The following is an 18,360-nucleotide window of genomic DNA, read 5'->3' on the forward strand; positions in this document are numbered from 1 at the left end:
ATTCCTTCAAAGACAACATGTAGAAAGAATCAATATAAACTGAATCACAACTTATGATAGTTTTTCTAATACCACGCAAAAATTTGCCTAAAACAGGCTTTATAAACTGACCTATGTACAGTAAATTGCAGATTGGTCATTAGTATGTTAAGACCTGTTGGATTTATCTACATACAAAAAATAAGGGCCAGTTGCATAGTGTCCTTATTTTGGGTTTAATTACGATCAATTATATGTCTCAGATGGGAATGAATGAGTGATTTGAAGAAAGATCTGAAAGCTAGGATAGAATTTAAAGCAGGCTGGGCATACATTGAGGAAAGGTTTACTAAGCACTCATTGCTTATAGATTTGAAATTACACTTCTGCATCCTAACATGCAGGATTGGTCTGATGAAACTGTACTTGATAAATATTCCACAGAATTGGATAGAAATAAAATCTGTGCACCAAAATATGTCTAAATAATCCATGTTATTTTCCTACTTTGTTTACATTACAATGCACTTTTTCATCCTATCCCAGCTATGGTTTAATTTTGCAGCCATCACTGTTTCATATGTAGTCACACAGTTTCATACATAGTCAAATAAATCCACTGGACCAGCTGCAGTCTTAGTTGAATAGATCCAAGGGCAGAAAATCAAAGCATTTCCTATAATAGTGCTCTTAATGTTTGAAATTAGATATGTTGTACCAGGTTAATTTTTCTGAACTGTTTTTTAACTCCCTTCTTATAGCGTTGCTGGAATCCTTTAGCATATTCACAGCATGATGAAATTGGCTTTGTTTCTGCATATTTAGTTTTGGAGTGAGGCTACTCCACCAAATATAAATGTACCACCAAATCAGGAAAGAGTGAGAGCGCAATCTCCACAATTATTAAACTGTATTTTATCTTAAAACTGTATTTCAAAGGATATTTGCACTAAAGCTGCACTATCAGTAGATTGTGTAATATCTTACTCTGCTTTGCTGCTACAGCCCTGTCTTGGCAGGGGGGTTGGACTACCTGATCTCCAGAGGTCCCTTCCAACTCTAAAAATTTTGTGATTCTGTGACACTTGTACCTGACTTAGTGTTAAACTACCTACTGAGTTATTTCTGTGCTGCAGGATGGGGTTAGCAGCCACAGCTGAGATAGTTAATACCTCACTCTTACTACTTCTGTTTTGCATCCACAGACACTTACACTAAAATATGGTCCTATGTGAATGGCATCTTTAAATAAGATAATGCAGTTTTGCTATGCTTTTACGGCTAGTCTAAGCAAATCTCTTAATAGATCATTGTACTGCTTGGCACCTATAGAACGTTTGAGTGCAACAGGATTTTATTTTGAAGAGCTTTGGGTAATTGCTATCCAGTCATATTGTTGCTAATTCTGCCATAAACTGCATTACTAAAGCTTATACATAGCGCAAATGCCATGTTCTTTTGATTTCTTTTATCACCTGAATTTTGGGAGTACTATTTAAAAAAAAAAAGAGCAAATCTATTCCATGGATATCTCATTAATTTTGCCATTTCGGTATTTGCCAAGTCACTGGGTCTGAAATAAATTCATTATTCAAATTTATCTGGGAGTTTATTAGGTGAATATATTTTCATCTGTAGACAATTTTTAATAGATGATTATGAAGATTACCAATTTATATTTGGTTTATAATTTTCTGTAATAGATATAGACATTCTAACATGACATGTAAATTTTTATTTTCAAGCAGATACTGAACTGAGGTTTCTTAGTTCTGCAATTCAGAGTGAATTTTTGTTTATAGGTTTTTTTTTTGATGAAACAAGTAATGATTCATCCCTCTGAGTTGTCTTCTTTGCTTCTTTCATTTTTAACATAATCTTGCTTAGTGTTCTCCATTAAAAAAAAAACAGCAGGTGAAACATGAGGTGATCTCATTATATTTATTTTCCCTTTCCTCAGTATTGTATGTACTGAGTTTTCTTATCCATTCACTGTCTCTAGCCATTTCACTTATTCCAGGAATTTAATTCTGTTCTCTCTTTGTCCATCTCACCTGCTTTTTCTTCTATTCTTCAACTCTTTCTTTGGTTTTTTAGTCATTTCTTGTTATCTCTACTTCTTGTACTCAGCTGTCCAGAGAATCTTTTTGTCTGTGATCTTGTATTGCCATTCAACCTCTACTGTTTCAGTGACGTTTCTCTCAGGAAATGCCCTTTCCTGAAAATATAACTGTCTGTCCTTCAAATCCTTGTCTTCTGTCCCTGTTTTAATGTTGCCAATTCCATTCTGTTTGTAAGTCACTTTACCTAATCCCCACCTCTCTGTCTAGACCTCAGCTTTAGATTTTCCTCTGTCACCCCTCAAAGACACCAATACATATTGGCGAAAGACACCAATATATGGTAAAATACCTCCCATATGAAATGTTACTAGTTGCAGAACACTAAGTTTATGTTGTGCATGATTGCAGGTAGAGTAAGGAGAGGCTTTCTGGGTTTATTCCCCTGGTTGCTGCCTTGAAACTTGACTTCTGCCTCTTTGGTGCTCAGTAAATCACTAAAAACAAACACCTCATAGGTCATTAGCAATTACAAGTGCCTGAAGAAAATAACTTTTCCAAGTAGACATTGTCTCACCCATACCTATTCACTGAAAAAAGAGCTGCTGGAGGAAATCACTGGTGATGTGTGTGGACAGAAACTGTGCTAGAATATATATGCTTACAGATAAGTACAAAGTAAGTATATTACAGATAGGTACAAGCAGTGCCATTTATGCTAAAAGGCAGGCTACTGTGACTTTTCTGAACTCTCTTTGAAGTTCAGTTGTGTATCTTTTTTCATTGTACTGAAATATTGGATCATCACTATTGCTGACTTGTAATCACTGCTTCTAAATTGACATGTGGATTGGTAAGGCAGGATTATAATTTGTTTAAGAAAGAATAAGAAATAGAAAACTTCTGTTCCCAGCATTGCCCCAGATTTCTTTTGTAACTGCTTAAACAGCTTAGACTCTCAGTACTTTTCCCATTTAAGCAAAAAGAGGGCATCTGTGTTTTCTTTTCTTGTGGAAGTATATGGAAGTAATGTGATCTGTATTTGTGAATCGTAGTAAAGTAATCAGATGTGTTAAGGATAAACAAACAAATTTCTTATGTAATGAATTTCAGCGACTTCTTTGTAATTGCTTTTAAAACCAAAATAATATTTTTCCTAGTTTTTTCTTCCAAATTTTATTATATTCATGTGTGACTGGGTAATCCTTCTCAAATTTCTATAAATTCACAAAAATGATGAACAAGAACCTACTTGGCCTATTTCTGACTTCAATAGAAATTACATAAAGGGTGGGATAAACTACGAAGAAGGAGGTCTTCTAACTGAATATTTAACAAGCTGTAATGCACTTTTTTTTTTGCGTCCTTCTTGAGTAAAGCACTTGGTGAAAATCTGGTATTTTTGGCAAATCAAATCTCAAGTTTTCAAATAGTACTGTACTGGTAAAAATAGATTTTTATACATATAATTGGATAGTATGTCATATGTAATTAAAGGCCTGTCACTTTAAATTAGATAAGTTTTGGAGTAGAGATGGCTGATTCCTTAATTGGGTTCATTGAGAGGTATAAAAACTGAGGAGTCTCAAGTAACCATTTCACATCCCTCATATTATTTTAAAAATATGTGCTTATTAATATTTAACAGTATATTAGTGACAGGAGCAAGTTGGTTTCTTGTGCATGTCAGTTTATAGAGTGGCCTATGCAAAGAAAGGAAAATGAAATCAAATGAATAAAATGTGTACAGAATATAAGACTACAGCTTGAATTTCATTCCAGGAACTACTTTATAAGTAAGAAGGATGAAGATATCCTTTCTCTTTTAGGATGTGCACGCATGAAGGTCATACTACCCCTTTTACCCCTCTGTGCAGAAGCAGTGGCAAAATGGCAAAATGGTTAGAAATTAGTAGCCAGGGGATGAAATTTCCATTTTTCTTGAACTACTTAGCTGTATTTTTTTTTTCTTATTCAGACTGTTAGAATGTTGTCTGGAAAGACAAAGAAGGATTCTGGCTGAGTAGTGCTGTGAACTAGCTAATATGTAGAATAATGGCGTTGTCACCCAGCTGAAAAGTTCACTGCATTCTTTACCATAGGTATTTGTTGTAATATGGGTATGAACCTTTGATGAGATTTATCTCTTAAAGAAGTGAGAAATTCTGTGGTATCAAAGTCATATATGGGAATACTCATCCCATTTAATATTCCTTGTGCTCTTCTGGGACAAGCTGATTGGTCTCAAGGAGAGACAGGGTAAGATGTGTCTACATATCTTATTATATTCTCCTCTTGTTCTCCAGAACTGTAAGAAAAGTCTCGTACCCTGTACAGATATCAGAGTTCACAGACCTACTTGCTTCAAAGTCAGTAAGTGCATTCTTTGAAGAACTGGTTCCTTTATATTCTTAGTACCACTGGGGATGGGATCAGAAGCATGATGAGAAACATGACTAGGAGGGCATTAGGCTACCCAACACTGTATATTAATTTAGACTTTTGTTCCAGACATGCAATCACTATTTTATTGACTTATTCCCTAGGAAAACCCACTTGAAAACAAGGGATTGTGCTTCATCTCCATGACTAGAATTTAGGACAAATAAAGGAAAAAGTCTGAATGTATTTTTAAAATTTTTTGTGAAGTGTAATTCCTGTAGTAATGCATAAAATGAACATAAGGATGATACTTATTCCCTGCTCAAGGGGATTTTTATTGGTTTGGAATAGGTTACCTAAACTGCAGTGATGGTGGATATTGACAACTTGCCAGTGTGCCTCAGCAGCAGGTTAAGGTGTGTTTTTGTTCTGGGTTTTGTGCTGGTGTTTTTTAACAAGGTTCTCCATAGAGTTTTTAAGTGACTATTACTGGTCACAGACTACTGGAAAAGACAAAAAATGTTAAAGGAACAGAGAGAGGCCCTTACAGAAATTTTGCTTAAAAATAAATCCAGCTTTATGAGGCTGATATGAAGTGCTTGCTACTTCATTGATAACATTTCAAAAGCTATCTTTTCTGTAAAATAAGTTAAACAATATTTTTCTGGCACTGGCTAGCTAAAGTCCTATCTACATACCATATGTCTCCAGAAATCACCTGTGAGGCACTTGGAGGAAATGAGCTATAAAATAGAGGATATTCTGTATTAGTGGACAGAAATAAATGGCAAAAGAAAATGATATGGCAAATTTTTACAGAGGTCAGGAGAACTACTATAGTACAGGTAAAAAAATAGGTAAAAAATCAAAATATCTAAATACTTTGAAAAACTGTCTTAAAGAATAAAAAAGTTTAATCTAGAGACTTTGAGATTCTTGTCAATACATAATTCCTATGAATTAAAATTTTCGTTATGGTTTTAGTAATATTTTTAATGTAAAATATTTTTAACATAAACACAACATGATATATTTTACTTATAGACATTTAAATAGTCAAGAGCTGCCAGATTCTGAAATGTAGAGTATTAGCTCTTTCTCTTCCATCAGTGCATACCTTCAGCTATGAAGTTTTCTCATTTGGTTATTTGCTTTAAATACTACAGTCAATAGAAGGAGGACTGCCCAGAGGAGAAAAAAAAAAATGGAATTAATGTTCTGGTTTAAATCTGGTAGAAATATTTTTACCCTTTTTACAGGATTTCTTTAGCATGCAATGCTAAGGTTCCCCAGTAGGTGCCCTAAGAGATCTCTTATAAATGTTATCACTAGGCACTGAAATTGACTATCTGCAGCTTTCTCTTTGTGTGGTTTTTTTTTTTTAATAGAATCTGTATTATCTACTATTGAGTGGTAGTATGCTTTCAGATTTCAACGATAATGAATAATGAAATTATTTGATCCCAAATGAAGTTGAAAAAACCTAGATGATATGAAATTAAATATTTATCCTCATTGCCCAATTCTTTTCCAATAGTAATTTTTAATGTGGATATTAGTTATGTAGTATATTATCTCCTTCCTATTTAATCAGTTGTTACTTTATTTTCACAAGATGAGAATGGGGACAATGTCATCTTGTCAGAATCGCTATCATTGCAAATCTGCTACACACTGAAATGAATTTATAGCATTTATTTTATTAGACATAATGAAAAAATCTACAGATCTAACCTCAGAGCCTACAGTTCCCCCCACCCACTCCAAGTCTACATCTGTTATTTTGTGGCATGCATTTGAATTATTTTGATTAATTTCAAAGATAGGTTCCTTGTGTGTGAACAATAATGCATATTTCCTTTATTTGGGTCCCTTTGGGAGAACTGGCTTTGAGGAGATACGGGGAAAACCTTAATGTGCCTTTATGATTCTTGCTGTCATTTGGGAGATCTCCTGTGACAGATGGTTGGCACAACCTTTCTCCAAGCCACGAGTAAGCTAATTTTCCTCTCTGCCACTTGCCAGTGTCTGTCATTCTGGTGCTCACGATGCCCTGCTGTTATCAAAGCACTGGTCCAGGGCTCAATGCGTTTCTTGTGCTTTTTGTTCAGCACTGAGTTTATAGTGGATGCACTATCACCTTTCATTAAAATATTGAACAGACATTGAGTGAATTAGACCAGTGGAAAATGAGGGAAAGATGTATGTGTCCAAACTTCATGCTGTGTGTGTGCAAGAGAGAGAGATTTGGAGGATTATTCATGCTATCTCATATCAGAGCATCCTGAGAGTTCCTTTGCTGTCATTGACTTCAAGCTAATCAATGATCTTCACTAGTAACAGCTGCACTGAAGGGGCAGCTGTTGTCTTCAAAAAAAAGGAGGAATAATTTGTTAAGAGGAAATGGAAATTGAATCCTACAAAGGGCAGTACTTTGGACTGTGTATTTTGAAAGAAGATTTCATTATTGTTAGAATTTATCATGCCTAAAACTATTTTTGACATTAAGTTACAAATATAATTGTGTTTAAAGTGTTGCATATTCTTCATTCAAAGACAAAAGCAATTAATTTTTTGGTTTTTAGTCTTATTTACCACATTGTAACTGTTGTGTAGTTTTGGACAAAAAATTAATTAACATTTAGTAGTATCAGATATTAATATCCTAAATTTTTGGTAACTAATAATGGGAATGCTTTTCAATTCATGTGTTTAAAGATAGATCACAGAAAAATAAAATTTTGTTATTGAATTTGCAGGTGGTGAGGGGTACCGAGCCACACAGAAGTCACTGGAATAATCTAAAGAGTAAGTAACAAGGAAAGTTTTTGAAATGTCCTATTTTTGTCCCTTACTGATTATTAACACAAAATCCCATGCACATATTAAAAAAAATTAATTAATTGTGTTAGAAGTGCTAGTGGTAGAAAAGCCAAGCGAATAAAAACTAGTCACTGCTGAAAAACTATGCTTACTCTCTAATTCTGCATTCATTTTGGGTGCAATGCTGTTTACAAGGAACATAACCCCTTCTCGAGAATTTTTTGCAGTAGAAAAGGAGGTACAAATTAGTCAAAGAAAGTGACTATTGTTGTAAGTTCAGTGAGTTTTGGAGAGGCTGTGAAGTGTAAAAGTAAATGTCCATAGACTGTCCTGGTTTTTGACTGCTAACTGGAGTTCAACCAGAGCATGGACAATACTGAATAGGTTGTTAAAACTTTTATAATCTGTTATTTGCATTAACTTCCCTTTAATATATTGAGACTTTGATCTTCTCTTTGTCCTGCATAAAACCTCCTGCTGTGTCAGATATTATATTAAGCAGCATCTCATAAATAAAAAATAGAGAATTTTATTAATAATATCTATAGCCTAAACAAACATAAACCAGCTTTGAAGTTCTTCTGTGCTGATCTTTACACAGAATATCTTTACAAGAATATGCCAGTATTTACTGCATGTGCTCTCCTCTGCTCAATGGCAAATGCTTCAAGTTTAGTAATTGGGGTAGAAAATATAGAAACCAGACATAACTGATTGTCAAGCACATGGGGCTCAGGAGTATACCAAACAGAAGACTGTCTGGCATATTATGTGGGATGTGCCAGATATGATCATAAAGTATCCAAATTATGATTATGGAAATCAGAAATATACTACTAAACTGCAACAGTCTCTCTGGACTAGCAATTAATTGTTAGGCACAGAATAAGTTCTTCATTGTAATAATATATATTGGTCTGCATTGCATCCAATAAATTAATATCCCAGTAACCCTGTGGATGAAAATGTCTAAACTCCAAAGGGATGTTGTAATGCATGGGACACAAAGCAAAAACAATAAAAAGAAAACATTCCCATATTTTGTGAGTGTAAAACCAGATCCAACAATGTAGAAAATGGAGCTCACAAATAATATCCATTAAGCAGAAGACAGAAAGATGTCAGGATGTGAATGAACAAAATTTATTTTCCAACTATGGTCTATAGCTGATACAGATCTAAATTAGAGGAAAAATTAGAAAAGATGTATGTGCTAAAAATACATTAAATTAATTTTAATTAAATGTGAGCTTTTAAATTGAATACGTCTGTGAGTTTACAAAGAATAAAGGCACGTATGATGAGATAAACACACTCAGAAATGCAAGAATGCCAAGATACCTTAATGCATTACACAGTTGTATCACTATTTACACTGAAGTGTAGTAGTGCAAATCCACACAAGATAGAGAGATTTTCAGAAGTTCTGAGGGTCTTCCATATGCTAGTTTGGGGATTCATTGTCTACTAATTTGCAAAGCTAACCAGTAAGTTATGATACGCCAGACCTTGCATAATTTGACCGGTTTCCCAACTACTTCAATAACTGGGTTATATAAAACATCTACGTAATTGTTGTTGTTTGTTTCATGTACTTTCATAATGGCAAAGGAGAATGGATGAACAAGGTCCCTATTCATCCTCACAACATTTCAATTTCCCCTCAGTTTTGAACAAGCCAGTTTAGGGTTTAACTCTGTCCCATGAGAGTTTCTGGTGCAGCTGTGCTAGTAGACTCAGTGTCAGTTTTGTACTGCAGAAATTGTCCTTAAGTAGTGCAATTATATTGTCTGTACTTTGCAAAAAAACTGAGAGGGCTTAAGAGAAAAATGAGAAGTAAAATAATAGGGTTTCATAAATTCAACCCAGATGCCAGACAAGCTGCCTTCATGATAACTGGCAATTAGAAAGGGTTGGGTCAATGAAAGTCTGCTTTATTTGGCTTTATACTCCACACTTTGTGTGTCGAAGTTAATCATGTTCCTTCTTGCAGTGCCATGACCTAATTATCAGTCCAGTAAGAACTCCCTCAAAAAATAGTAATAAGCTAATGCAATCCAACCTGTCCTGTTTTATTATTTCCTATATTAACTAGTTCTGTTTTTAGGTATGGTATTTACCATACCTAAAACCATTTATTTTTGTTTCTTACTGCATGTTCATTCCACATGTAGACACAAGTGTAATTAACCTAGAAAGCTGATGTACGTCAGAGCAGCTGACCTCTGTCTGGCTTTACCCTAGTCATGAGTGATTTAAAGACAGTTTAATACTTTAATCTGTAATGTATTTTCCCAAAAGGCACGGAACAGGTAACCTATAATGGCATGAGGAGTAGATACTTAATTTTCATAATGATTTCACATTGAAGATGAAAGAGCTACTCCTTAAAAGCGGTGGGATGGATAGTAAATTAATTTAAAAGTAAGGAATCAGATAACTAAAACTGTTATCTCACAATAAAGCAGATTCAAGTGAGACTTCAAATACCATTTCTTTACTTGACTTCAAATAAATATATCTCTAAGTTTTTAGGCGATTAATTTCCAGTTGGATTTCTTGTTTTGATTGTTCCTGTACATCCAAAGGTACCTCTTCTCATGCTTATAAATGGAGCATGTAATTAACAGTCTTATCTCAAGGTGATTTTTTCTCCCCCCCTTATGTTTTGCATAACTAAATAAGATTCCAATCACACGTCTATTTTTCTGGCAGGGTTTACCAGGAACCTCTACCCTGGCATTCAAGCACCTCAATCTGGTGTGGACGCTTGGGTTTACCGATACAGGTGTGCAAAGCCTCCAGCGTGCTCGAGTTTTGATATATTGACATATTAAAGCTTATGAATATTGCATTACAGCCCTCTGCTTGGAAGATGCCGGCACAACACCCCTCTGTGCTCCGGGGGGAGTTCCTCTCTGTTTCACAGCAGTTGCTCCGCTTGCTGCCGGTGCCAGCGCAGCCATCTGCCCGGGCGCCGGGGGGCGTGCGAGGCCATGGCCCTGCGGAGGGGAAGCCGCAGGAGGGATTCCGTGACCTCTGCCGGGTGAAGCCCCCTGCGCGGGCACAGAACCCCCTGAGCGAGAAGTGCTAGGCAACACCAGACGCCCCGGCCGGCCGGCCCGTGGAAAAACGCAACGAACCAGAAGAAGGGGCGGTGGGCGGCGGAGCGCAAGTTGGGGAGGCCGGGCGGCGCAGGGGGCGGCGCGGGGGCGGTGCGAGCGGCGCGGCGGGGCGGGCGGCAGCGGGGCCGGCCGGGAGCGCTGCTGTCCGCGCCGCGCCCGGTGCTGAAGGGCGCCCGCCCGCCCGCCCGCCCGCGCCTCCCCGCGGCGCCTCGGCCGCGGAGCCTCCGCGCCTGCTCCCGCCGGGAAGCGCCCTGCCGGGAGCTGAGCCCACTTTGCCCCGGAGAAGTCCTCGCTCGCTCCCTCTCTCGCTCACCGGATCGCGGCGGAGCCGCTTGTGGCTTTGTGAAAGGGAGAAGAAGTGCTGCTCTCTTTGCGATTTGCACGAGGACCCGTCGAGCTGGGGCTTTTGTTTTGTTTCTTTTTTTTTCCCTCCTTGTGGATTTCAGTGACTCTTGGACAAGGTAAGCAGCGATGCCAATATATATACACACACACACATACGTACTTTTCACGTTAATAGTAGTGGGGTGCTGGGTGGGATGCAGGAGCCGGCAATTAAAGGCAGAGCAAAGTTGGAAGCTTGGTAGCCCTTAGGTCGGTGTAGGGGCAAGGCTTGGGAAAAGGGTGCAGCTTTCAGTGAAAAGGGCTCCATAAACAGAAGATGAATCTGAGTGAAAAGTTCAAGGCTTATTTTTATTGAAAACTGGCTCTCAGGGTAATTTTTAAATGGTTGAAAATGTTTTGTATTAGAAATCTTGAATATTATAGAACTTAAAAGACATTACAGAGCCTACTTTATATAAAAACCGATTTGAGGGGACTAGAGAAGCTCTGGTTGATTCTGTCTGGGGGAGGACAGGATATGCGAGGTCATTCTGGGAAGTAGAGAGTAAAGACGGAATTAGAGAGGATTTGAAATCATAGCCGCATGTTGCTCTGTGTTCTCGTGCGTGCCTGAATACGTGTGTGACAGAAGGACGGTGATACCCAGTTACTTGACAAACAATTCAGCACTATAACGCTGTCAACTTGGGAAGCAGCACCTTTATGAAAGGGATTATTGCCACCTCTGCCTCCAAGGTCAATGTGGGATGTGTGTGTCTGTGAAAGTCGTGAATTTGTGTCCTTTGATGTTGGCTGAACATCAGGCCTGCTCCCAGGCTGCATCAAGGCGTAAATGAGAATCTTGGATTTAATAATACCGTATTATGTTGCACTTGTAGGACTGCTGTTGTCAGTAATTGAATAAAACTGAGAAGTGTGGGCAGATGTAATGTCTTTTTTTTTCTCAGCAGTGTTTAACATTTTGTGAGCTTGGTATGGAGCTGTGTTTCACAGAGGAGTTTGCTGCTGCTTCAGTGAGTTGTCAGAGTTGTGCACACGCAGAGCTCGGTGCTGCACAGGGATTTCTGCACTCACGGAGCTGGGCGCCGTGCAGTGACTTCTGCACACGCAGAGCTCAGCACCACGCAGGGCTGTCTGTCTGAGATTAAGGCAGATTCCAGAGGGAATAAGCTGCTGCTGCTGCTAGCCAGTGCTACTGAGATAACTGAACAGAATAAGCAGGTAAATGAGGTCCCCACCTTGTGTTTTTAGGATTTTGTAGCACTTCATGCTCTTTTGGTTGTGATGAATTTTCTTAGGAGCCGGGACCTGAACCACAAGCGTTTCTCTTCACAGATGCCCTGCACAGGTGCTAGGAGTTGTAGTAGCTGTGAACATAAAGTAACTTTTGTTAATGGGATGAGGCTCATGAAAGGTGACTACTTCTTAGTATTGTAGCATTTTTTTACTCCTGCATCATTTCCTTAATGTTAAGGTAGGTTCAATGTTGCTCAGTGTTTGTATCACCTGAAGTATAAAGATAACCATCAGGCAGCAGCACAGAGCTACTAATGGGTAAAGTTGAAAGCTAGAAAAATGATGAGAAAGTAGCTCAGACAACCAAGACTTTCATTGCATTTGGGTAGAATTAGGAAATATGTTTTTATTGTTCTCTCCCCAGTCATAAAGCAGCTCTCTTCTTCCTCTCAACAGTAGGAAACGAAAGTTTATTACATAGCATTTGCACTAGTTGCAAACCTTCATTAGCAGTCCCTCCATCAGCTAAGACAGCTTTTATCACCTGTCATTGACATGAATATTAATTTGCTTTGAAATATACTGATATAATTTTAAATGATGTCTTTGAAGGTATGGAGATTCAGGATGCTTACTTTTTGAAGCCGACGCTACAAAATTATTTTGAAAAAGTTATTGTGAACCATGTGGTGCAGACATTACAATAATACTGAGGAGGAGAATGACCCACAACATTGCAACCCCAAACCCACCAATTATGTATCTAAAATTTTAATGTTTATACAGGGCCTGAATCTGCAAATCATTGTTCACTTGAGTGGTCTCTATTCATACACATAGTCTTTTTCCAGTAAACAGGACTGTCTCCATCATTACATGATTAAAAGTCATTGACCTTTCTGAGGTCAGTCATTTTACCAGCATAAATCAGATGATAAACTTTGATACTAAGACATTAATTCTGTGCTTTTAAATTTATATCTGGTTGTTTTTCCTATGTAATATTTTGCCTGCATTTGTATTAGGCTGATTTATTTGACAAATCATGTCTGAAAAATGGATATTTGAAATTATACATATACTCTGAAGGAGATAAAATGGCACTGCTATTTTTCAACAAAATGGTGTTCTAAATAGATGTATACATTAAGTGTGGTCCATAGCCATTTTGGTCATTGGTTCTAACTAGAAGAAGTCTGTCTGCAGTGTCTGCACGTGCTTGTTCAAGCATATTTGTAAACTTGTGAATATGAATATGATTTTGTATAACAGGTAGTTCCAAGTCTTTTATCAACATCACACAGAAGTTATTAATGACTTGACCAACCACCTGACTGAACTAATGTGAAATCAGGGAGGAGTTTTGTTACAAAAACAGGATTTAGAGAAAATTGGGGTTTAAAGAGCTACTTTATGGACCCTTCTTAAGCTGACCAGTGCACAAAGTTGTGCATGTGAGGGCACAAAACTATTGAAAATATCAGCATATGCACAACCCTGTCAGGGGTCCAAAGTTTACTTTTTCCAGTGGATCAACTGGTTATTTCCTGGTTTAAGGTCTTGGACAGCAAACGGTGATCAGTAAAAGCCCAAATATTCTAGTTGCTCCATTCTAGGTGTGTTCTAGATCTACCATGTCTAATCATGTCAGTTTTTCATCCTGTTTTTATTTGTGTGAGAGTTTCTCCAATACTCCTCTGTATTTGTTTAAAAGCAATATGCAATCTTGGAATAAAAGAATTATTACAATCAGTGATGCTTTTTAAAAGTACCAAACTTTTATTTTTAGAAAAATGCATGCTGTCCCCAGCTGTGACTTTATTTAACTTTTCAGAAAATAGAAATTTTCTGTCACTCTTCTGTCGTTCTTAGAGACTATAAAATAATATTAAAAACCAAAGCTTTGCTCTGTTTTGTTAGTTTCAAATCTAAAGATGGAGCTCCAATAGGAGTAGTTCTGCCATTTAACAGATCTGAACTTGGCTTTGAAATCTCAAAGGTAAGAGGTCAAATGAAGTTTAGGAAGTAATTTCTGATTATTTTTCTCCAGACTGACAAATATTATGGGATAATTGTGGACATTAAATATTGCAGGAGTGAATCACTGACTCAAGGGGAAGCAATGACTCAAATGCCACTCTTGACTTCTACAATTTTTCTAAGCAAAAGCAGGACCACATTCGTTAACCATTCAGTGTAGCTTGGTCTGTTATGCTACATAACTTTAAAGTAAATAGATTAGCAAGTTTATTTGTAAATCTGTTTAATCCTGTTTTTTAGTTCAAGCTTTTTATTTTTTACCTTCTGAAGCCCAGGGAATACTTGTCAGCAAATGAAAAGATGGGAAACTTATTTGCATATGATTTTATACATATTTAATACAGCATGCTTTTTCCTGACTCTTGGTAGACAGAAAAGACAACAATTTTATATTATCAGAAGAGCAGCAAATAATTTATTTTCTCTGTAGCAAAGAGGCATTGAGAAAGCTGTGGGCTGACCAAGAGCAGTGGTAGTCTAGCCCCTTTGAAAATAGTGCTATGTGAAATTCCCTCTAACACCTCCAATATCAAGGGTTTCTACTGCCCAGGAAAAATATTCAGGAGAAATCAAACCCGCAGCTTTATTCTCTTCTGTAGTATTTTGCAAGTTCTTTCTTTAGGTTTTGGGTTGAGTAACCTCTAGTTACAAAGTGCTGGTAGGTTGTGTTCCTTTCTAGCAGTTGCATTTGTTAACAGATGTGTCTTCATTTGGATGGGCCAGTGCAGATCAAGGAATTACTGTACAGTTACTGTTGCAGAAGAACTTCAGAAAGGCTCCCTAATTGCTGGTGTCTTTCTTTTCCTCTATGCCATTGTTACTTCTGTTTGTATTGGCTAAATATACTGGCCAAGAGAGGTTGCTGTGGTTTAGCCAGGCACGATTCCTTACCAAGTGGGAATAAGAATGACTGGAAATCTGTTATTTGTTATCCATTTTTAGCTTCATTTGATAGCAATGCTTATGCAGGTATTTACACCTTCTATCCTAGAAATGATCATGGTAAGTCTATTCAATTAATCCCTCTTTCTACCATACGTTATGTAAAATTAGTGAATTGGTTGCATTGCTGAGTCCTGCAAATCTTAAGAAAATGAGTTCTAAAGAGTTAAATGAGGGGAGAGTTGGCAATGCTTGCACTGATTGCTTGAAGTAGGTTGGAGTTCACAGTTTATTTGCATTTGAATTAACTGAGGTTGGTGTCCAGCAGTGCTTTTCAGAGCAGACTTCAGAAAGACTTTTTTCTGTGCAATAACGTACTTGAAAATGTTAGATGGAAGATGAAGGATATTTAAAATACTTCTTTCTTTTCCTGACAGAGAGAGCTTTCTTCTCATTTTATTCCAAGTGAGGTTTATTGTAATCTGAAATATTTTTACCACTGAATAGGCGGTCTTGTGGTAAAAGCCACTATCATTTTCACATCAGCATATTAAAAACTTTGTGAAAGTATTTTTAGTTCCTTCATAAGGAATTTCCTAATATCTGCAAAAAGAAACAAAGTAATATGAAAACAGCTCATAACTTTAATCAGAAAAAAAACTTGTTCATTACTAAAAATACTCTTATTAAATGATAGGAACTTCTAGATTATTACTGTACATGCTTTTGCTTCCATTAGGAAATAAAATATTTTAGAAGCTTTCTGCATTGTAACTCTGAACTGTACATATTTTTGCTATTATAACAGGCCTTTGTCTTCCTAAATAATATGTAAATCATTATGCACATTTAAAGAAATCAACAAGCAACAAAACAAAAACAGGTAGAAAATTCTTACATGATGAGCAGTATAAATAAACTGTTTTCAAAGAGCTTGCAGATTATGATTTGTTTCAAAGTTCAACATTTCAAGTTCTATTTCCTTTATGTCTTTTCTTTTGTAAGCTTTATTTAAAACACTGCTATAACTGATGATTTGTGTTGTTTATGGGTTTTATTAAATTTTGCTATAAATTATTGCTGGGAAAGAAAAACCAAACAATCTCGCATCGTTCTAGTAGATCAATGGAAATCTTGATTCATATGCAAAAGCAGTCAAAAGAATAAATGCTACCTTTGATTTTGTTACAGCGTGAATGTAGTGCACTAATGTTACAATTATTTATGTAGTTGAGGATTGTATTTGGTGGCAATCATGGCCTCCCAGTGATAAGGAGAAACATGCAGGGTTCAAACACACTTAGTGTGTACACAGGAAAGACTAGTATCTGCTTGCTGAGGACAAACTGTAGTGCAATGGAAAGCTAAATGCACATGAATGAATGACTAATTCACAAATAGCTGTGGTTTAGAGTTGCAGTAGTCCAAATTTTTTATTCATAGAGCAGAAAATTGCCTATTGTACCTAAATAAAAGAGGAGATGCACTTTGTTAATTTTGAAAATGCTTTTGCATTTATATTTTAAGAGAAAGAGAATTATTTTGTCACATTTTGGAGAGGTTTTTGTTCCTTTTGCATCATCGTTTGTAGCAGTGTTTAATTTTTCCCTCCTAAGGGTCTGTTTTGAGTCTTAAATCAACAAAAAGCAGAAGATTTTGTAAGACATGATGTTTGTACAACATCTTGGTTAACTATTCACCTTTTATGAGAGATTTGAGACCTAAAAGAAATCTGAGATCAGGTACCTTGTTAAAGGCAGATTTTCTCAGTGTTTTACAGATATTCCTCAAGTCTGAGAGGTGAATGCTCAGAAAATTCTCTGAAAGGCAGTATCATTTCCAAACATTTGCTCAGTTATCTCTGCAGTATTCATAATAGTGCAACATCTGATATTGTCAAGGAAAGAATGTTTTGGATTGGAAGGATCTTAGAGATCAGCTCTTTCCAACCCCCTACCATGGGAAAGGACCTCTCCACTAGGCCAGAGTGCTCAAAGTCCATCCAGTCTGGCCTTGAACACTTCCAGGGCTTGGGACATCCACAGCTTCTCTGGGCAAGCTGCGTGTCAGCACATTCATAGTGAAGGATTTCCTCCTAATATGTAATCTAAAACTTCTTTCATTTTAAAGTTATTCTCCCTCATCCTATCACTACATGCCCTTGTAAAACATACCTCTTCATCTTTTGTGCAGGGCCCCTTTAGGTACCAGAAGGGCTCAGTGTGGTCTCCCTGGGACCTTCTCTTCTACAGCATGAGCAACCCTAGATCTCTGAGCCTGGAGAGGTGCTTCATAGGAGAGGTGCTCCAGCACTCTAGTCATCTTGGTGGCCCTCCTCTGGGCTTGCTCCAACAGGGCCACATCCTTATGCTGGGATTCTCAGAGCTGGATGCAGTACTCCAGCTGGGGTCTCACAGGAACAGAATGGAGGGGGAGGATCCCCACCCTTGACCTTCTGTCCAATTCCTTTGCTGCACTCCAAGATTTTCTGTGCTCCAAGTGCACGTTGCTGAGTCTTGTTGAACTTCTTGTCAACCAGCACCCCCAAGTCCCTCTCACCAGGGACGCTCTCAATCTATTCGCCACCCAATCTTTATTTGTACTTGGAATTGTCATGACCCAGGTGTAGGACCTTGTGCTTGGTCTTGTTGAACTTGAAGAGTTGTGCACAGTCCCACCTTACAAGCCTGTCCAGGTCCATCTGGATGGCATCCTTTCCTTCTAGCTTGTTGACTAGACAGCACAGCTTGGAGTCATTGGCAAACGTGCTGATGATGCACTCAATCACACTGCATGTCACTGACAAAGATGTTAAGTAGTACCAGTCCCAATACCAACCCTTGAGGAATGCCACTTGTCACAGGTCTCCACTTGGTTATTGAGCCATTGACCACAGCACTGAGGATCTGACCATCTAGCCAATTCCTCATCCACTGAGTGGTCAATGCATCAACTCCATGCCCCTCTCGTTTAGATAAAATAATTAAATTAAATTTAAATTAATTTTTTTTAAAGTAGCGTCTTATTTGACAGTGAGCCCTTCTTTTCTCTCTGCTCTGTTTCAAGATGGAAGCATAAGTTCATCTCATAATCAGTTTTGCAGTGGAAAGGCCACAGAGAAAGAAGAGAAGCCCATTATGACAGTGCTTTGGGCTTGTCCTTGTCAAGTGGAATTAAGTTGCACAGATCCTCCCTCTCCTTGCAACAGCCAAGGTTAGCCATAACCTCAGCTCCAGTGAGAAATTGATGTTTTTAATCTTGAGGGCTGATTTTTAAGTTGAAATACAGTTCATCACAGAACTACTCTTCCATATTATCAAGTACTTCGATAGAGAGAAAATTCTTATTTAAAATAAACTACAAGACACAGCACGAGGTTATCATAGTTTGAAGACTGATTATATTTCTCATTTATTTCCAGTGCTTTTTAAGGCGAATGAATCTTAGCTAGTATATTGGAGAGTTAAAATACTTTTTTTTTTAATTGT

At 37.4% G+C, this 18,360-nt stretch overlaps 1 protein-coding gene across 2 annotated transcripts in view; it reads left to right on the plus strand.

Annotated features, from left to right (window-relative positions):
* The first annotated feature begins 10,552 nt into the window (after positions 1 to 10,552).
* Positions 10,553 to 18,360, plus strand: part of FSTL5 (follistatin like 5) — a 268,652-nt gene continuing 260,844 nt past the window's right edge. For both annotated transcript variants that reach the window (XM_030947751.1, XM_030947752.1), the window contains exon 1: positions 10,553 to 10,830. The gene's annotated coding sequence lies outside the window, so the exon portion shown is untranslated. The remainder of the gene's footprint in view (positions 10,831 to 18,360) is intronic.

The sequence above is a fragment of the Camarhynchus parvulus genome, chromosome 4, assembly GCF_901933205.1.
Source record: "Camarhynchus parvulus chromosome 4, STF_HiC, whole genome shotgun sequence".
In the NCBI taxonomy this organism is placed as follows: domain Eukaryota; kingdom Metazoa; phylum Chordata; class Aves; order Passeriformes; family Thraupidae; genus Camarhynchus; species Camarhynchus parvulus.